The 21,027-nt window shown below is 43.4% G+C and overlaps 1 protein-coding gene across 18 annotated transcripts in view; it reads right to left on the minus strand.

Annotated features, from left to right (window-relative positions):
- Nucleotides 1–21,027, minus strand: part of CADPS (calcium dependent secretion activator) — a 460,327-nt gene that overhangs the window by 297,227 nt on the left and 142,073 nt on the right. The gene's annotated exons all lie outside the window — the stretch shown is intronic.

The following is a 21,027-nucleotide window of genomic DNA, read 5'->3' on the forward strand; positions in this document are numbered from 1 at the left end:
CACCCGATTTCTAAAAAGTGAAATACCTGGTGTCAAAAACGCCTGGCAACTGTACTATCTGTTCTGGAAATTCTTGTTCCTAAATCCCAATATATGACAGCTAATTGTTGTGGGTTAAAATAGAAAGTCCTTTTGGGGTGTACCCAGAGGCACTATTTGTTATTAGTTCGCTTGCCTCTGAGACAAGTCCTAGTACTGAAAACAAGCCAGGGCTGACACTTGGTTAAATTAAGTCATGTTACATGTTGACAGTGAGAACAGAACTTGTTCTTAATAATATAGGAGCCTGATGGACAATATTATTTATTTGGATAGTACAAAAATGCTGGGAACATAAGGCTTTGTGTTCCAGGAGAAAGTGTTCATTGCAAGTCCTATATCAAACTGTCTTAGCATGCTCAACCAGATTGCACAGAACAGGCTGGTTCATTTGCTTGCTAACTGCCATAGAACCAATGCCTTGTTCACCCCATTTTATTTAATTTATAGTTTTATTGAATTCACTTATACCCTTCCTTTTTCCCCAATGGGGACCCAAAGCGGCTTACATTGTTCTCCTCTCCTCCATTTTATTCTCACAACAACCCTGCGAGGTAGGTTAGGCTGAGAGAGTGTGCACTGTTGCACTGACAGATATTTTTTTCTTCATTTCTCTCCCCCCGCCACCAAGCAATAGAATCCTCGGTTGAGATCCTACTGCTTTTTCCTCTGTGGATCAAGTGCATTGCTCCTTGGGTTGCCAGGTCCCTCTTCAACACCAGCAGGAGGTTTTTGGGGCAGAGCCTGAGGAGGGCAGAGTTTGGGGAGGGAAGGGACTTAAATGCCAAAGAGTCCAATTGCCAAAGTGGCCATTTTCTCCAGGTGAACTGATCTCTATTGGCTGGAGATTAGTCGTAGTAGCAGGAGATCTCCGGCTACTACCTGGAGGTTGGCAAGTGCAACCCTAATTGCTCCACACTTTGCCGAGCAAAGGCCCAAATTAGGCATTATACATGTTTTCATGCTACCCGGGGAGGGACAGTTTGGAAATCATTTAAATGGAATCACTCACACCAGTAAAATCTTTTTGTTGGTCTGTGAAGAACTGATGCCTTACTTTTTCAAGACAGCCAGTATCAAACTGAGGTTATTTTATACCTTTATATGGAGAAATTGGCAGCAAGATGGATTGCTGAAAAGATATTACTATCCTAAATGCACTCACAGGTGGCATTTATATTAAAGCCTTTGAAAGGTTTTATACTATCTGCTTTCTCTAAGGTCTATCTCAGTGTTCATTTTAGGATCTCTCCCACTCTACTTCTATTGTCGAGACCTTATTACATTATCTATTGACTGTAGGCAAGATAATATCTGAGCTTTTCAAGGAAGTAAACTTGCTTCATTATTCAATTTAGTGCTTGTTTACAAAATTAAGATTATTATCCCATATTGGTTTTCGTGAGACAACAATCTCTGTCCACACAAAACAAGGAAATCTCTTTAATATCTTTCTTGAGTCATTCACAAGTCACTACAAGCCCTGCTAATACTGCCAAAGATGCACTAGTAGAGTTGCCACCTCCAGGTGGTGGCTGGAGATCTCCTGCTATTACAACTCCAGGTATCTGAAGAAGTGAGCTGTGACTCACGAAAGCTCATACCTGCCAGAAATTTTGTTAGTTTTTAAGGTGCTACTAGACTCTTGCTCGTCTCTACTGCTACAGACAGACTAACAGCTACCTGTTGTGATTGATCTCCAGGTGACAGAGAGCAGTTTACTTGGAGAAAAGGGCCACTTTGGAAGATGGAGTGCTGTGGGCTGAGAGAAGGAGGCCAGCAGGTGCAGGAGGCATTGGGACAGGTGCCAAGGCCAAATGGCACAAAGTGGCAGCCATAGCAGCTGCAGAATGGACACAACCAGAGGTGGATCTACTGTGAAACGAATGAAGCTTAAGCTTCAGGGCCCCTAATCCCAGAGGGGCCCCCTGAAGCAACTTTTTTAAATGAGTGAATTTCTCAACAAAATCGATGGAGTTTCTTAGTGATAGAATCATAAGCCAATGGGTTGAAGTACTTAATACTGACTTTAGAATATGTTCTAATACCCATTTCAGATGGCTTGAAAATGTCCCTGTAATTGGTCAAATTTCAAAATTTTCTCGGGGGCGTGCAGCGCTCGAACCCCCAGCTGAATCTATTCACAGCCTACATTTTGGCAGTTGGATCCTCAAATCCTTCGTTGGTGCATGGTTTAATAGTTCTGTGGTTTTATTTCGTCACTGTATGGCCCATTTTCAAGGACTCTACCCCACCACCCTGTCCTCCAGCATTTCGGCCTCAAGGTCCTCGCAAGGGCAGCAAGGCCCTTTGGACCTTGTTGGATGTTGCCCTATTGTTGCTGGTTGCAAAGGGCCCCCGATAACAGTTCAAGTTTTAGGGCCCCAAAAATGTAGGTCCGCCACTGGACACAACCCAGGTGGATGCTGCATGACCTGGGGGAACACCCCATAAGTAGGGTTGCCAGGTCCCTCTTCGCCACCAGCGGGAGGTTTTTGGGGTGAAGCCTGAGGAGAACGGGGTTTGGGGAGGGGATGGACTTGAATGTCATAGAGTCCAATAGCCAAAGCAGCCATTTTCTCCAGGTGAACTGATCTCTATTAGTTGGATAACAGCAGGAGATCTCCAGCTATTACCTGTAGCTTGGCAACCCTACCCATAAGGTTGCCAACCTCCAGGTTCTAGCTGGAAATCTCCTGCTATTACAATTGATCTCCAGCCGATAGAGATCAGTTGACCTGGAGAAAATGGTCGCTTTGGCAATCTATGACATTGAAGTCCCTCCCATCCCCAAACCCCACCCTCCTCAGGCTTCGCCCCAGAAGCCTTCCGCTGGTTGCGAAGAAGGACTTGGCAACCCTAATGCCCCAGCAGGATGGAAAGGTGGGGGCTCCTTGTTGGGCAGAGCAGTCAGCCTGGAGGCAAGGATTCAGGGAAAGGGCTGTTGGCCTGAAAAAGATCCCTGGCGTGACAGGGCTTAAGTTGCAAGTGGGCAGCCCTGCAGGGGAAGCTGTCATTACAGAGCTGGGGAGGGAAGCATGTGAGTGTGTCTCCTGCCCACTTTAATTCACTTGAGTCCACAAGAAAGGTAGGGAGCAGGCTAGACTTCCCATGTGCCTAGTTATGGGGGCAATTGCCCACCAATTAACCAGGCTACCCACTGACCCTCAGCTGGTTGGTGGGTGGAAGCAGGCCCGCTGAAGGGGGGGGGGAGTGATCCGCTCGCAAGGCACAATGATGTCACTTCTGGGTTTATCCTGGAAGTCCTGGCATTGGACGGGGACGCTCTAGCATTCTCCCCCTCATAGAGTTTTTGGTTTCCATAGAGTTTTTGGAGGACAGTGCTAGAAAGTCCTGCACGATGCCAGTGCTTTTGGGGTAACCCAAAAGTGACATCATCGTGCCGCATGCGCCACCTCCAGCTCTGCCTCCACAACGGTCCTGCCGGTGGCTAGGGGAGACCTGGCAACACTATAGGAAGCACACTTTGGGGCTAAATGTGTCAGGTGGGGGCAGGGTGAAGAGTGCATCTGGGAGAGGGAGTATCTGTTTGTCATGGTATCTCATGATGAAAAAAAGGTGAATAAAGAGACTGCCAACTCTTTCCTGAGGCTGTTTTGGAGGATGTTAGTCCTCCCCCCTGCCCTAGACTTTGTCATAGGTTGCTCCTTTAGGCTTGCCAATTTCAGCTGCTGTTGCCGAGTGGCCCTTGCTGCTGCCCAAATGAACAGACTGGGGAAATAGGGGCTGAAAAGACATCATGTATGCGTTGACGTTGCTTCTGGCACAAACCTGGAAGTGGCATTAACCAATGTTCTAAGATTTTCTCGATCTCTGTAGAGATTGGCAAAATCATAGAGTGTTATGACATCACTTCCAGCAGAAACCCTGAAACCTGCACTGAAACGTACATGACATCTTTTCCCCTGTGTCCAACCCCCTCCTCCCAGGTCCCTCGGGGGTTGCAGGCATGCGCCTGGCAGCCCTATGCTCCTCTTGGAGCAGTCTGGATCAGCACTCTTCTGGGGAAGTCTCTTCAGTAAATATATTAACTCTAGGGTTGCCAGGTCCCTCTTCACTACCGGCAGGAGGTTTTTGGGGTGGAGCCTGAGGAGGGTGGGGTTTGGGGAGGGGAGGGACTTCATTGCCATAGAGTCCAATGGCCAAATCGGCCATTTTCTCCAGGGGAACTGATCTCTATAGGCTGGAGATCAGTTGGAATAGCGAGAAATCTCCAGCCACCACCTGGAGGTTGGCAACCCTAATTAACTCTCGTGCTGGTAGTTGTCACTGAAGCGGGAATTTGCGTATTGAAATAGTCTATAGGGATTCTATTTACATTCAAGGGTATCGAGACCAAAGAATGTCACATTTTTATTGGATGTACCTCATATTGGAAAACAGGAACAGAAAAAACATTTTCCTCCCTAGCCAGGCTCCCGGAGTTCGTCCACAAGGATGACCAACCTTTAACTAATGCCAAATGCTACTGCCTGTCTCTTTTGCCTGCAGCAGGGAGAAGGGATAAAGTTCAGCTTTTCACTTGGATACAATGCAAGGTGCTGCTGGTTTTGACCTTTAAAATCCTTCTGTATCTGAGCTGTTTGTATTTTAGAGGCTGCCTTTTCACGTATAATCCCCCACCACATTGAAGTCTTGTTTGGAAGCTCTGCTTTAGATCTCAGTTGTGATAGTGAAAATTATAAAATGTAGGAACAGGGCTTTCTCGGTAGTAATTCTAAGGATTGGAATTCTCCGCCTTGCAAATATCCTTTGTTCCTCTCTGCTGAACTTTAGAAAGTTGTGCAAGATATTCTTTTCAAAGTAAGCTTTTCAAGATGGCTTTTTGAAAAGAACATTGGCTTGGTTTGCTAAACAAATACATTTCATACCACTGCTTATTTTAAATGGGTTTCAATTGTGGACAATAATTTATGATTAATGTTTGCTGTCAGGAGTTGAAGATACGGTCATACACAAAGGTTTTACATTAATGAAATAAAATGGCTTCTTGCCAAGGCTTGTTCTTGTGAGGCTCCTCCCTCTCCAGAGCCACCTGCTGGCCTTTAGCCATCTTTCCACATGATGGGGTAGGCTGCCCCAGGCCTCAGAATGGGAAGAAGAGAGGTTGCACCCCCTTGTCCCTCACTCTTCCCTAAGCCTATGCTCCCCACAGACCTCAGAGCAAGGTCGTAGGGTTGGCCTGTTGTAGGGTTGACTTTACAGTTTGGCCTGTTTTAGGGTTGTAGGTTTGACTTTACAGAATTTTACAGAAATGAATGAGAAGGAAGCCGAAAGGGAGTCAGATCCCTAGAGGGTGCTTGGAAACTATTTAAAACCACGCTAATTGAAGCCCAGATAGAATACCTCTGTGTTGCTGAGTCTAAAAGGATGCCTGTGTGGTTAACAATCCAAGTTAAGGAAGCCATAAAAGGCATAAAGACTTATTTTAAAAAGTGGAAGGTCTGCCCAATGAAGTGAGCAAAAGGGAGCTGGAGATCTCCTGCTATTACAACTGATCTCCAGCTGACAGAGATCAGTTTGCCTGGAGAAAATGGCCGCTTTGCCAATTGGACTCTATGGCATTGAAGTCCCTCCCCAAACCCTGCCCTCCTCAGGCTCCACCCCTAAAACCTCCCACCGGTGGTGGAGGGACATGGCAACCCTATCTACCAACCAATACCTGTAATTTGTTACTAAAATCAGCCATTGTACTGGAGAGTAGCAAATGTTACACCAATTTTCAAAAAGGAGTGCAGAGGGGAACCAGGAAATTACAGGCTGGCTACTGTCTGTCCCAGGAAAATTAGTAGAAACTGTAATCAAAGATAGGAAAGACGACTTCTGAGTAGAAATCAGCATGGCTTCTGCAAAGGGAAGTCCTGCCTAACTAACCTTTTGGAATTCTTCGAGAAGCTGAACAAATGTGTCGATAACAGTGTCTCAGTAGAAATTATATACCTGGACTTTCAAAAGGCTGTTGACAAGGTACCCTACCTCCTGAGTAAGCTTAGCAGTCATGGGACAGGTCTTTTTATGGATTAAAAACTGGCTAAATAAAATGAAGCAGAGAGTAGGAAGCAAAAGGGTCCCACAAGGATTGGTATTGGGGCCAGTGCTATTTGATTTGTTTATAAATGATCTGGAACTGGGGGTGAGCAGTGTGTAGTGGCCAAGTTTGCAGATGAAACAAAATTATTCAGGATGGTGAAAGCAAGGCTGACTGTGAAGAGCTCCAGAGGGATCTCTGCATATTGGGTGAGTGGGCAGGAATGTGGCAAATGAAGTTCACCGTAGATAAATGTAAGGTGATGCACATTGGAACAAAAAAAAAAATCCCAACTTCAAGTATATGCTAATGGGGTCTGAACTTGTTGAGCCTGAGACGGAAAGCACCTGAGCCTGGTTTGCTGGCAGGTCTAGCCACAATGAGCCTCAAAGGTCAAAGCAGCCCTGGACAGGGCCTTGTCCCCTCCCCCTGCCTTTTACTGACAGAAACAAAGGCTTGAAGGCAGGCAATACTGGGTGGCTGCCTAGCAACAGCCACTGAAAGCACTCATTTCTTTAAGCTAGTCAATTCTATTATTTTGGAGGAGGTTAACCCTTATTTTTTATATATATATATTTCAGATTTTTCTGCAAATCTGGGGCTTTTCTCAGGTATGTAGAAAGATCTGTCTTCTCCATTCATAGTTTCAGTGTCTGGATTTAAGTATCCACAGATCTGGCCATGTTGAGAATTAGACATATTGATGCACAGGGTATAGAGAGTGGACAGAGAGACATGGGGGTGGAATTGGTGTAAAACCATAGAGTTTCTAGCGATTCCTAGAGGTGTGTGATGTTATTTCAGGGTTTTCCCCAGAAGTGACATCATGCTGCTGGCCCAGTCTATTTTTCTCTTGCTGCTGCTTGCAGTGGTGGTGGGAATGGGAAATGAGAGCCAGTGATGGGGGGGGGGGATAGCCCTGGAACTTAGGCCTCCTCAGTCCAAGTCCTATCTTTTACTACAGTACCCTATCTGCCGCACCATCCTGTCGTGTTTATTTCTCTGCATGTCACAGCATACTACATTTTAAGTATTGATCAACTCAAATGTCCCCCACTGGACTTAGGGGTGTGTGGCTCAGTGGTAGAGCATCTGCTTGGCATGCAGAAGGTCCCAGGTTCAATCCCCGGCATCTCCAGTTAAAAGGACTAGGCAAGTAGGTGATGTGAAAGACCTCTGCCTGAGACCCTGGAGAGACGCTGCCGGTCTGAGTAGACAATACTGACTTGGATGGACCAAGGGTCTGATTCAGTAGAAGGCAGCTTAATGTGTTCATGTGTTCATGACTTTGCAAATGTTGACGCTCATGCTGATCCTTTCTAGCTACTGGGGGAAAAATCATCCAAAGCGCCTTGTGTTCAGTGGTACTATCTGTGATGACAGCTCTCCATAAAACACTTTTATAAGCTGGCTTGGGGCTGCTGTAAATACTATCCTATATTTTATCCTTCTCTGGAGACAAATTGCTCCATCCAGCAAATGCTTGCTTGGTGCAGTGCAGTCTGGAAAGTTACAGCTGCAGCAACCATTACAGTTTCAATTCCCAATCTGACTAGACATGAGTGCTTAGGTTATAGTTCCCTGAATGTATTAGATAGAATAGACTCTTCTATCCATCCATCAATATGTGGCTAAACCTGCAGGTTGTACTAGCTGCTGAAGTTTTTTCTTTGCACAAGAACAACATTTCTATTGTGCACTGTATACATATGTCGCTGTCCATGTATATAGTAAATTCAGTTCATGTTCTACAACTACTAATAGATTTCTGGCGACACTAGGAAAACCTCTCACACCAGTGTAAGCATGGTTAAAATGAGTGAGTGAGGTAAGAAATTCCATATCCCTGCATTCTACAGGAAGTGTGGCTTAGGTTGTCTATGTATTTCTGGGATATTGACAGCTATTTTAAGGTAGACTTCACAGAGTGCTTCAAATGACAGCCATAAAAAGTATAGTCTTCAGTAATTTTTAGTTATCAGGGTTTCTTCATACATTTTATTCCATGTATGCTGCAAGGAGATCAGGGCCACCTTTTTCTTCTCGCAGCCACCTTATGGACAACTAGGTCTAGTGACTAGCTGGGGGGATGGTGGTCATCCAGTGAGCTTCGTGGCTGCGTAGGGCTTTGAGCCTCCATCTTCCCAACGATGTTAATATTGCATGAGCAATTGTTGCTCAGACTAGTTTCCCCCTTGTAGATGTTAAATGAAGAAATACTGACTGTGCATGGGGGAGTAGGATCTGCTAGACCTGCTGCCTATATAGGTTCAGCCCAACTTCTGAACTGCATGACTACCATCCAGCCTGCCAGTTAAGATCTGCCTCTCGGGCACTGCTCTCTGTGCCACCACCTCCAGAGATGAGGGGACTGTCAACAAGAAACCAGGTGTTTTCTGTGGTGGCGCCTTGCCTATGGAATGCCCTTCCTCTTGCCTATGGAATGCCCTTCCTCTTGGAGCCAGTGTGGTGTAGTGGTTAAGAGCAGTGGACTCTAATGTGGAGAAGCAGGTTTGATTCCTCACTACTCCACATGAGTGGCACTCTAATCTGGTGAACCAAGTTGGTTTCCCCGCTCCTCCACATGAAGCCTGCTGGGTGACCTTGGCTCAGTCAGTTTTTCTCAGAACTCTCTCAGCCCCACCTACCTCATAAGGTTCCTGTTGTGAGGGGTGGGGAAGGATGGTGATTTTAAGCTGCTTTGATACTTCTTTTGGTAGAGAAAAGCAGGATATAAAAAACAACTCTTCTTCTTCCATGGCCAGAAGATGGCAAAATAAACCCTCTAGGATCCCTGGTCAATCTGGCCTAGAGGAAAATAGCTTCCTGATCCTAAAGCATTACCCTGGGCTTGTAAGAAAGGGCTACAGTAAGGACTGTGCCTAACACATACACAATTTCTCATGAATATACAGACTGCATAATACTGATGAAGCCTCACCTGACATGTACCATCACTGACACATTCTGTTTTCATCTCTGTAATTCATAACTTCTCTGTCCCTATTTGACATATCTAATGTAGGTTGTGCAGTGTTGTGCAGTGACACAACCATAGCAGATGTCTATATGGACCTGCATGTTCTCAGCTGAATGTCTGCATAAAGCAGCTGTGTATGAATAGGGTCTCTCTGTGCAGCTGGGAGCCCTGCATGGTTAGGACCCTACTTGTATGTATGCACATAAGCTACATGCAGACATTCAACTGAATACATAAAACAAGAGTCCAATGACACTTTGAAGACTAACAACATTTATTCCAGTTTAAGCTTTCATGAGTCAGAACTCATGTCATCAGATTCATGAAGTGTTAATCCACCAGGCAGATACGTTATACCAAAGCCAGGAAAAAGAAGGCATGGGGATGGGGGAAGTGTTGCAAAGAAAGCTGCCAATCAAATGAGAAATCAATCTACTTAGAGTGGGTGAGGCCCACTATTAGGGTTGCCAACCTCCAGGTGGTGGCTGGAGGTCTCCTGCTATTACAACTGATCTCTAGCCAACAGAGATCAGTTCACCTGGAGAAAATGGCCGCTTTGGCGATTGGACTCTATGGCATTGAAGTCCTTCCCCTCCCCCAACCCCGCCCTCCTCAGGCTCCGCCCTAAAAGTCTTCAAGTATTTCCCAACCCGGAGCTGGCAACCTACCTACTATTGGTAGGCAAAGTGGGATTAACATAGAATCAGATCTAATGTAAAAAAGGGCAAGATAGAACATGATAAGAAATTCCAATAAGAAACATATAATGTATTGCTGGAATAATTAACAAATATTCATAAGGGATGGAATATGCTAAGATATTAGCAACTATTTGGTCTTCTGGACATCTCTCCTAATTTGGGACCAATATCTGCTAAGGTAGCCGGAAATCTAAAGTAATGCAGGTCTCTGGATTTCCTGAGGGAAACCAATAGAAGAACTGATTCTGTATTTAGCAAGAATTAGTACCATCCAGAATTAGGTCCTAGATGAGCAGAAGATATAACCCCTCAAAGTATTCTATCACTGTTTCCCATGGAAAAATACAAACATTTATCCACTACATTAAGAAGAACCTTACAGCAATCAGCTTCTTCAATAATTCCTGTAAGTGAAAAAATATGCAAAAGCCCATGGTCATGATTATTTCCCTGCTACGGTAATTTAAAAATGACTCGTTATTTTGAGCTCTGTTAATTGAGGTTAACTGCATAGCCCAAAATAACTTGCTGGCTATATTTGGAAATGGAGGATACGATTTTGCTTGAAATATGTCTTGCTTTCTTTACTGTAGTAATTCCAGGCTTATTATCTAGAAAAGGATGGAAAGTAGTTTCTATAATGGTTAACTCTAAAACAGCATTCTTAGACTCAAGAAACAAAACATTTATTTTAAGCCACATTTCATGAGCATTTTCAAGGTTATTGGCTTCAGTTATCAACAGTGACTTTTCCGACTTTCAAGAAAAGAAGAATGTCAAACATGAACATACTTTTAAATGCCAACTCAAGGACTTCCTTGTTCTAATGGCCTAGAATGATGTTTTAACAATCTTAGGTCTACTTCTCAGAGGGCCCAACTTTACTGGATCCACGTACATGGCACAAATGGTACATATCTAATTTTCCAGAAAAGGTCCAGTAACTCCAGAGATGAAAATGGTCATATACGTTCAGCTTCTCTCATAAACATTTTCACACCCCTAGGCAACTCACTAGAAGGCAGCAGTATACTCAAAAAATAACTTCAGAAATTATCCATGGGAAAACTATGTTTCCCACATGGGGATCAATGGAAAATATGTCCAGAACTGAATTTTATTTGACAATTATATTGCTTACCCTACCTCATGCAAATAACAATAAATGGATTCTATCTTCCATGAACTGAAGTCATTTTCCTATTTTAGGATTATAGTGTGCTTATTCATATTATATGCAAATAAGGCTGCAACCCTTAATTGATCTAATGGCTATATTAAGCTATTCAAACTTGAGTTGATTATAAGATTACCAATTTCTAATTGGCAAAGCATCCCTTTTAATCAGGGTAGGAGCTTTAAAGGATACTTACATAATTCTGGTTTGTTACTGTAAGAAGGAGTGGAAAATACTGAAGATAGTCTTCCTTTGTTACTTTGGTCTGGATCCAGTATTGCTCTTTAGTAAACTGAACAGTTTCCCTCTGATGGAAAGGGGCCTCTAATGAATGGAAAGAGTCTTCTTCCCACAGAAGGTCTCCTTCTGTCAAAGGAGGGCTCCTTTTGTCAGAGGAAGACTTTGCAGAAACGAGTCATTGGATTCAACTCAGTAGATGACAGCTTTTCTTCTTTAGCCCCCCCTCCAACCACCTTATGAAGCTGTAAGTTATTTTATACTTTTTTCAATGAAGTTTTAGTAATGTTTAATTATATTTAATTTTTTTGTTAAACTAGTAACCGGTTAAAAGAAGGATGGTTAATACGCTCGCTCTTTAATAAATTGACTAGGCTGTTGATTCAGTAAAAACCGAACCAGAAAAATACAGAATAAATGAAAATTAGCTAAAATTCGGGTTTAGGTTTATCGAGTCAGCAAAATCCGGGAGGTTGGCAAAGCCAAATTTGCCATTCCTGAAAAAGCTGGATAAAAATCCGACTTTTTCAGGAATGTCTTTTTGCGGCTCCTGGGGGGGCATTTTTGCAGGTAGAGGTCCCAAATTTTCAGGGTAGCTAGAAAGGATTCTCCTTGCAAGAACCCTCAAGTTTGGTAAAGATTGGGTCAGGGGGTCCAGAGCTATGGGGTCTGGAAGGGGTCACCCCATCCTCCTCCATTGAAATGCAATGGCAAAGTGGCTGTGACTCTTTAATGTGATCCTTCCAATGTATCTCAATGGGGAAGCCGGGCTTTAAACGGAGGGTGGGAAAGTTCGCCCCGTGCCTCCACAGAGATACAATGTGATACACTTTGTCTCTATGGAGGTGTGGGGTGAACTTTTCCAGCGTTTAAAGCCTGGCTTCCCCATTGAGATACATTGCAAAGATCACATTAAAGAGTCTGAATGCAGCCACTTTGCCAATGCATTGCAATGGAGGAGGATGGGGGCGACCCCTTCCAGACCCCATAACTCTGGACCCCCTGACCCAATCTTTACCAAACTTGGAGGATCTTGCAAGGAGAATCCTTTCTAGCTACCCTAAAATTTTGGTACCTCTACCTGCAAAAATGCCCCCTCAGGAGTCACTAAAAGCCGCAAGTGGGTTTAAATGGCCGAATTATTTGGGAAACCCGAATTTAAACCCAAATTCCAACCTTTACCAGTATAGGAAATTCAGCATTCGGGTTTTCCTGAATAAAAAATGGCCAATAAACCTGAACCCGAATTTTAACGAATTGTTTTTTCAACAGCCCTAAAATTGACAAAGATTATAATGACTAGATGGCATAGAGGCCGGCGCCTTCCGCTGAGGTTGCTTTCTGGCACTGGTATTCTGAGGATTACTACCTCTGAATGTGGATGTTCCCTTTAGTCACCATGGCTAGTAGCAATGACGAGACCTATCCTCCATGAATCTGTCTAATCCTGTTTTAAAGCTGTTGATGGGGGGGGGGGTTGTGTGAGTACCTTATGTTTGTGGCCATATTGTCGCCATAAAAAAAATTGGGATCAAAACGGAATGAAGTGCAAGTACACTGTGACATTTCTCTGTAAGCCTCAACTTATTCAAGGCTCAATAAGATAAAAACAGGGCTCAGTACTTGGAAAAAACAGTCTTCAACATGCTAATGCAACCTAGTTTAACAACTGTAGTGTAATAGGAATCCATTGTTTTTATTAAGGCCTACTGAAATTGTGTCAAGCTTGATGAATTTTAATTCAGTCATTTGTTTCATACTAGATTCTCTGTCTGTAGTTATTTTGCAACATTCGGGTCAGTCATAGAGTGTCCTGTTAGACTAAAATGTTCTCCTACTGGTTTCTGAACATTATCATTTTTAGTATCATATTTGTGACCATTTATTAATTTGTGTATAAACTGAGCAGTTTGTCCTGTGTAGACAATAAGAGGAGGAAGAAGAAGAGTTGGTTTTTATATGCCGACTTTTTCTACTACTTAAGGGAGAATCAAACCAGCTTACAATCATTTTCCCTTCCCCTCCCCACAACAGACACCCTGTGAGGTAAGTGGGGCTGAGAGAGTGTGACTAGCCCAAAGTCACCCAGCTGGCTTCATGTGGAGAAGTGGGGAAATCCAGTTCACCAGATTAGCCTACGCCGCTCATGTGGAGGAGTGGGGAAGCAAACCTGGTTCTCCAGATCAGAGTCCACTGCTCCAAACCACTGCTCTTAACCAATACACCACACTGGCATTGTTAAGTAATACATAGGGTTAACAGGCCTGGTCTGAAAATCAGCAGGAGACCGGGGGGCAAGGGGGAGGCTGTCAGCAATGGCACGGTTTTGCTTCGGATAAACCCAGAAATGATATTACACCTCTGTAGGATTCACCAGAAACTCTATGGTAAAAATACAGAGGTTTCAGCAGTTCCTAGAGAGGACTGATGTCACTTCTGGGGGAAACCACCTGACAGTGGGGCTTTTTCTCCTGGCAGGCAACAACCATGTATGTGTCTGTGTGTGTTGGGGGGGGAGCTGTTCTTCCCCCAGTGGGTATATGACACCCCTACCTATCATGTTGGAGGATGAACAGATGATTGAGCCCCTGGTGATAAGATTGATCTTATGCCCTGTAATTTTGTTGCCTGAAGAGATGGTCCCTATGTAGGGGGCCACTGAACAGCTACCAAGCCAGGATTAAACCTTGCAGCAAACTAAGATGCCAACTCTATCTTCTAGATGACTCCATTTTGTTGTGTCATTTGTAAATACGGAACTCAATCCTGGTGGGCACTGTATAATTAGCCTGAGCAGAAAACCCTCAAATAGCTCTCCCCTGTTCTACAAGGCTGCTTTTGAGAGGCTATCACTATAAGTACAATGTAGACGACTGCAGAAGGCAATGGCAAACCGCCCCATAAACATAGTCTGCCTAGTAAACGTCAGGATGTGATGTCACTTCATGGGTCAGTAATGACCCGGTGCTTGCACAGGGGACTACCTTTACCTTTATCACTTGACCTGGATATCCCAGTTTAGCCCAATCTTGGAAGCTAAGCAGTGTCAGCCCTAGCAGTGTTTGGATGGGAATACCAGAGTACCCGGAATACCAGAGTCACTATGCCGAGGCAGGCAATGGCAAATCACCTCTGAACGTCGCTTGCCTAGAAAACACTATGGGGGGCTCGCCATAAGTCAGCTGCTACTTGAGGTTTTAAAAAAAATCACTTAAAGAAGGTGAGGTCTGTAAAGAGTCAGAACCCCCACGCTAGTGCTCTTAACAATAGATTTAAAAGCCAATTCATTAGCAAATCTTCTTGCATCACAGTCTTTCTGTAACAATGGAGGATAAAATCTGGGTGCTTAGTGCTCTCCAGCGTATGAGGGTATCTGCTGGCCTGATAAAATCGGGGCATTAATGTAATATAATCTTAGAATAGACTGATATTTGTGCACATTTCTTGTGTGTCTGTGTGTGTGTGTTAAGTGCCGTCAAGTCGCTTCCGACTCATGGCGACCCTATGAATGAAAGTCCTCCAAAATGTCCTATCTTTGACAACCTTGCTCAGATCTTGCAAATTGAAGGCTGTGGCTTCCTTTATTGAGTCAATCCATCTCTTGTTGGGTCTTCCTCTTTTCCTGCTGCCCTCAACTTTTCCTAGCATGACTGTCTTTTCCAGTGACTCTTGTCATCTCATGACAAGACCAAAATACGACATTTCTTACTGAATTTTATTGGAGCTACACTGAAGAAAGAGTCAATTGAAAACAAGGAAATGGCATCCAGGCAGTAATCAGTACAGAAAAATATTACCTCTTTTCCCTTATTTAAGTCCATTTTTTTAAATTTAAAGAGCAACCAACTTATTCTTTGCGGCATGTATGCATGCTACACATTCAGATCCTGACAATTGAGATTTGCTAGGTCAAGGAACAACTGAATTAGATTTGTTCTGACTGCCTTACGGATGTGTTTGTAATATGGCAGGGATATAAATCATGAGGTGACCCCCATCATTTAAAACTGGGAAGGAAAGAAATATTAGTTGCCACAAAGAACTGTCACAGTCATTGGGTTTTCCCTGAAACATGTCACAAATACATGGCATGCTTAATTTCTAGTTTCCTGTCAAATTACTATGAAACTGCTTAGTCGTGAATAGAGTGTTTCCATAGTTCTACCCACATGCTGTGCAGAAAATAACTCATTTAGAACTCTACAAAGTGATTTTTAGAAAGAGTAGGCTTAAAGCCAGTACATTGTGTTTACATAAGACAAATAGTTTTATATATGAAAATCTGGACGGGGAATAGAGTGACAGTGCGTGTTGTTATTAACCCTTTGATTATTGTGTGTATGAGAGACAGAGTATGTCGAAAGAGATATTAAGAGAGCTTCCAGTCCATGCTCAACAAAAAACTAATGGAGATGAACTTGCCCAAGTCATTGGGTCTTAGCCTAAACTATTGCATATGGTTGTTTTGAGGATAAAATGTCAGCTTTGGTTTTCTTTGAGGAAAGATTTGGATGCAGAGTAAGAAATGCAGTCTGTCTTCTGCATACACAGATATGTTCCTGGCTGCAATGCTCAGCAATAGGGTTGCCAACTACAGGTTGGGAAATTCTTAGAGACTTTGGGAAGTGGAGGCTGGAGAGACTAGGGTTTGGGGAGGGATCTCAGTGGGGGTATAATGCCATAGTCCACCTTCCAGAGCAGCCATTTTCTCCACTGGGACTGATCTCTGTAGTCTGGAGATCAGTTGTAATTCTGGGTGGTCTTCAGGCTCCATCTGGCAATTAGGAGGGGGCACCACTGGTTAACATGGGCTCCCGCAGGTACCAATTATGCCCTGCCCTCCCTGTAATATAGTTTGGCTTACGGTTGCCAGCTCCAGGTTTAGAAATACCTGGGGATTTTGCAGGATTGCCAACCTCCAGGTACTAGCTGGAGATCTCCTGCTATTACAACTGATCTCCAGTCAATAGAGATCAGTTCATCTGGAGAAAATGGCCACTTTGGCAATTGGACTCTATGGCATTGAAGTCCCTCCCCTCCCCAAACCCTCCCCTCCTCAGGCTCCACCCCAAAAATCTCCTACCAGTGGCGAAGAGGAACTTGGCAACCCTAAGATTTTGGGGGTGGAGCCTGAGGAGGGTGTGGTTTGGAGAGGGGAGGTACTTCAATGCCATAGAGTCCAACTGCCAAAGCAGCCATTTTCTCCAGGGAAACTCATCTATGTTGCCTGGAGATCAGTTGTAGTAGTGGGAGATCTCCATCCAACCACCTGGAGGTTGGCAACCCTAGTATAGCTACACATTATGGTGAACAGGTAATACTCACTAAAAATAAAAGAGTGGGGAAAATCAATTTTAAGGCAGCAGAGGTTTTTTTTTTTTTAAAGCTGGAATGGTAACAAAGTGCTTTCTGAAATCTACAAAAATCTAGGCTAGGAGGAAGTCACAGAAGAAAAAAAAATACCTTGACTTTCAAGTTTCCATTTTGTATTCAGCACAGTTGGAAAAAAAGTTGTAGGGAAAGCTGTTAACAGCCTTTTTCACTTCTGATCAGCTCGACGGAAACCCCAGAGGCAGCATTTGCTTCTGCCCTTCATTTGCTGAATTTTGTTTAGCTGATCACATTCTTGGGCTGGGATACCGCAAAGGTCCATGCAGGCGAGCCAAGCTCTTTCACAGTCACACATAGCTGCAATTTTCCCTTCTGCTGGCAGCCCCTCCTGTGATGCCACTCTGAAGGGCTCCTAATCTTCTGTGGGTTACCTTTTTGGGGTGCATGAGGCTGTTGCCTGAAGGGGGGAATAGCTGAGAAGTCCAGGCATGCACAGAACACAACACTGTGGAGCTCAGCTTAATAGGTAACCTTTTCACATTCTGGCAAATGGCTAACTTTAAATAGAATACCTTGGGAATTCTTCACAAAGCATTTTTATGGAAAGAGATAATGTCTGTATAATACAAATGACATGTCTACTGTGAAAACAACACAGGTTTTTGTTTTGCCATGAATAAATATATTCAGAAGGGCTGCAGCCTGCAGATCTCCTAAAGAGGATTCCTGGCAATCCTTACCTGAATGTTCTCTCTTCCTTCTGAAGTCTTTCTAGAGTCTAAAGACTGGATGGTTTTTCAACCCAGTCTTAAATGGAAATGTCTGGCAACAATTGTTCAAGCTTTCTGTTGAACATGCCGACTTGCAATTTCTGAAATGGTTACAAAAATCTATAGTTCCAGTGCAGTCACGTGGCATCCAGGTAATTTACATTCTACACTGCACATTAAAAATATTGCTCGATTACAGGTGATATTCTGTGACATTCTGTTTTTTGGGGGGTTTTTTTTGCCTTTGAGCCATTTTACTTTTGAAGAAGATGGGTTTCCTAAACTATGTATGGGTAATGCTATTATACGATTTACCATGAAGGTAAACTTCAAATCAACTACTGTACTCTTGCTAGGATACTTCCCCCACTCTACCTTTTGTTTTCATCTGTTTCTTAAACTTACACAAAATTCTGACCACATTTGTTAACTGTCGGGTTCTTGATTGTTTACAGTTGTACTTAAAGATTTGAAACATTTGTAAAATCTTAAACAATTTTTTTAAAAAAAGAACCGATTGAAGAAGAAGCAGAGTTGGTTTGTATACGTTGATTTTCTCTACCTAAAGGAGTCTCAAACCAGCTTACAATCGTCTTCCTCTTCTCACAACAGACACCTTGTGAGGTAGGTGGGGCTGAGAGAGTTTGGAGAGAACTGTGACTAGCTCAAGGTCACCCAGCTGGCTTCATGTGTAGGAGTGGGGAAACCAACCTGGTTCACCATTAGAGTTTGCCGCTCATGTGGAGGAGTGGGGAATAAAACCTGGTTCCCCAGATCAGAGTCCACCGCTCTTAACCACTACACCACGCTGATTGATTTCAGAAGTACAAAATCAAAATTTATTTAAAAAATATTGTGAAATGGAAAAAAAAGATTGGAGGGGGGGGATAGAAGACAAACCCCTAAAACTATTTGATTTCAAAGCCAAAATTGCTTTGAAAGGTGATTTTAAAATGAGAACCCCAGGAATGCAAAACTGAGAAGTTCTTGCAGGTCTGTTGGACATCTTCCTGCTCAGTACAAGTCTCTTATGAGCTACTGCAGTAGACATTTACAAGCTGCCTATAAAGGCATCCTGGCTGGTAGCAGGGAAGTTGTAAGTTAGCAAGTGTGTAAGTTAGCCTTAGGGCAAGGGAATGGGGGAGGAAGGCTTTGATACATGGCACAGCAAAGCCACTCTCAGTAATTCCATCCAAGCATTGGCTGCTTTGTTAACACCCCGGCACAGAGAATTAGAATTTGCTTTGGGAGAATTCCAACAAAGCCAATAAGCTTATCCCCTGAAAACAAAGTTAAAATAAATGCACAACTTTGTTGAAATTTCATTCTCTGTATTTGGTATTATGAGACCTTTTAATAGCAGTAAAAATAAAAGTAGTTCAATAACTATGCTCACCCCTACCTCCCATTTAAACTGCAATTTGTTCATAAATTGTGAACACACATTCTAACAATGTTCACTTTTAAATGTTTGCAATTAGATTGCAAATGCTGTACATGTGTGCATTTTCACACTACTATCTCCATTCACAATGCCTTGTCTGTCCTCTTTGTTATATAATGAAAAATAATTACAGTAACAGAGTTGTTCTGCTTTTGCTCAGGTGGGGTGGGGAGAAAAATGGTTTGGCTTGTCTCTCTATTCTAGCTCTGAACAGGATCTTGGGGTATGGGTGGACCATAAGTTAAATATGAGCAGCCATTGTGATGCAGCGACAAAAACGGCTAATGCAATCTTGGGGTGCATCAACCGAGGCATAACATCCAAATCGCAAGGTGTCATAGTTCTGCTGTACACGGCGTTGGTCAGGCCGCACCTGGAGTATTGTGTGCTGTTCTGGAGGCCTCACTTCAAAAAGGATGTGGACAGAATGGAGTGGGTGGAGAGCGACGAGGATGATCAGGGGCCTGGAGACCAAGCACTATAAGGAAAGGCTGAGGGAGTTGGGAGTGTTTAGTCTAGAGAAGAGGAGGTTTGAGGGGGAACATCATTGTAAATATTTTGCTCAAGTGTGCTTTTCAGATCTTGCTGGCTTTTCCCTGAAAGGAAGGGCTGATTTGATTGTTTGGGGGGGGGGGCACTACTTTGTTGTTGTCATCATCGTTCTCATTGTTGAATTTAGAGAGAGGAATTTTTTGGGGGGGGGGCAGTTTGGGGTCTTCTTGTGTGAACTTTGAAATGTTTTCCTATGGGGAGTGGCGGCAACCCCTTTGGGACCACATAAAATTGGACCCACTGTCCCAATCATCACCAAACTTTGGGGTTCTTGCCAGGGGAGTTCTTTGAAGCTACCCTGAAAATTTAGGAACTCTACATCCAAAAACGCCTCCACAGGAGCTTCGATTTTTTTTTTCCATAGACTATAATGGGCCTGAATTTTTTCTGTAAACCAGGAAATAAGCCAAATACCCATATTTACTGGTATGGGTTTTCGGCTTATTTCAGATTTACAAAAAACAAAACAAAAAACAAGCCCAATAAACCCTAAATTTACCAAAAATTTTTGTTCAACCCTACTCCCAGTTTCTAATCTGGATAGTCCAACTCCAGGTCTTCTTGGAAAATTCCTCTGCTCGGGAACCTTTACAATCTGGCTTCAGGTTGGGCAATGGGACAGAGACGTCCCTAACAGCTTTACGTCCATTTGAACGTAGACGAAGTTCATGCCTCCTACTGGATTCATCCACATCCATTGATACAGTGGACCATGCCATCTTGTGGAGGCAGAAGTAGGTTATGGGGGGTGCATACGTATGCATTCTCTGCTGCAGCCCCCACCTGATGGAATGACCTGTCTATGAGGTCAGGGAGTCTCCCACTTTCCTAGCATTCTGCAAACTATGCAAAACTCAGGAAGGCAGTTTTACACAGGTATTAGGGCTATATTGTAACAGAATGGTTCGGGAAGATGCTTTAAAGAAGGGAAAGGGGCTGTGGACTATACCATGGTGTACAGTGTGTACTATCTGCATCTCTTAATATGTCATGTTAATGTGTGTGTTAAGTACAGTCAATGGCGACCCTATGAATCAATATCTTCCATAATGTCCTATACTTAACAGCCTTGTTCAGGTCTTGCAGGCCATGGCTTCCTTTATAGAGTCAATCCATCTCATGTTGGATCTCTCTCTTCTCCTGCTGCCTTCAACTTTTCCTAGCATTATTGTCTAGGGTTGCCAGCTCTGGGCTGGAAAATACCTGGAGGTTGGCAACTCTAATAATTGTCTTCTCCAGTGACTCTTGTCTTCTCATAATGTTACCAAAGTACAAAAACCTCAGTTTAGTCATTTTAGCTTCTACGGACAGTTCAGGCTTGTTAATACTTAGGTTTTATTTCAGTTCTGTTTCAGATTTCTGCTTGGTTTCCGATTTAGGCATTTCTAATCTTATTACATTGCTTATTGGATGTCTCATCCCACTGATTGTATAGACTTACATTGTGCAATGTGCCTTGAGTCTCAATGAGAATGACGGACTATAAACAAACAATTGAGGCTTAATGGGACATTATTTATCAAGGTGATTTAATTTACTTCCATGCCATGAAAAGCTTCAGCTGCCTATTTTCACATATTAAGCCTCTATTACAGTGACAGGACATTTCCCCCCAGGCCTCTTAGTAACCCTACATCTGGCAAATATCCACCCATAGTATTATGGTGGCTCAGGAGACAAGACTGAACAAGCTTATACTTCTTTCTTCAGTTGCTGAAATCTAGTCTCTAAAAGACAGACACTTCAA

Source organism: Euleptes europaea, chromosome 1, assembly GCF_029931775.1.
Source record: "Euleptes europaea isolate rEulEur1 chromosome 1, rEulEur1.hap1, whole genome shotgun sequence".
Classification (NCBI taxonomy): Eukaryota; Metazoa; Chordata; class Lepidosauria; order Squamata; family Sphaerodactylidae; genus Euleptes; species Euleptes europaea.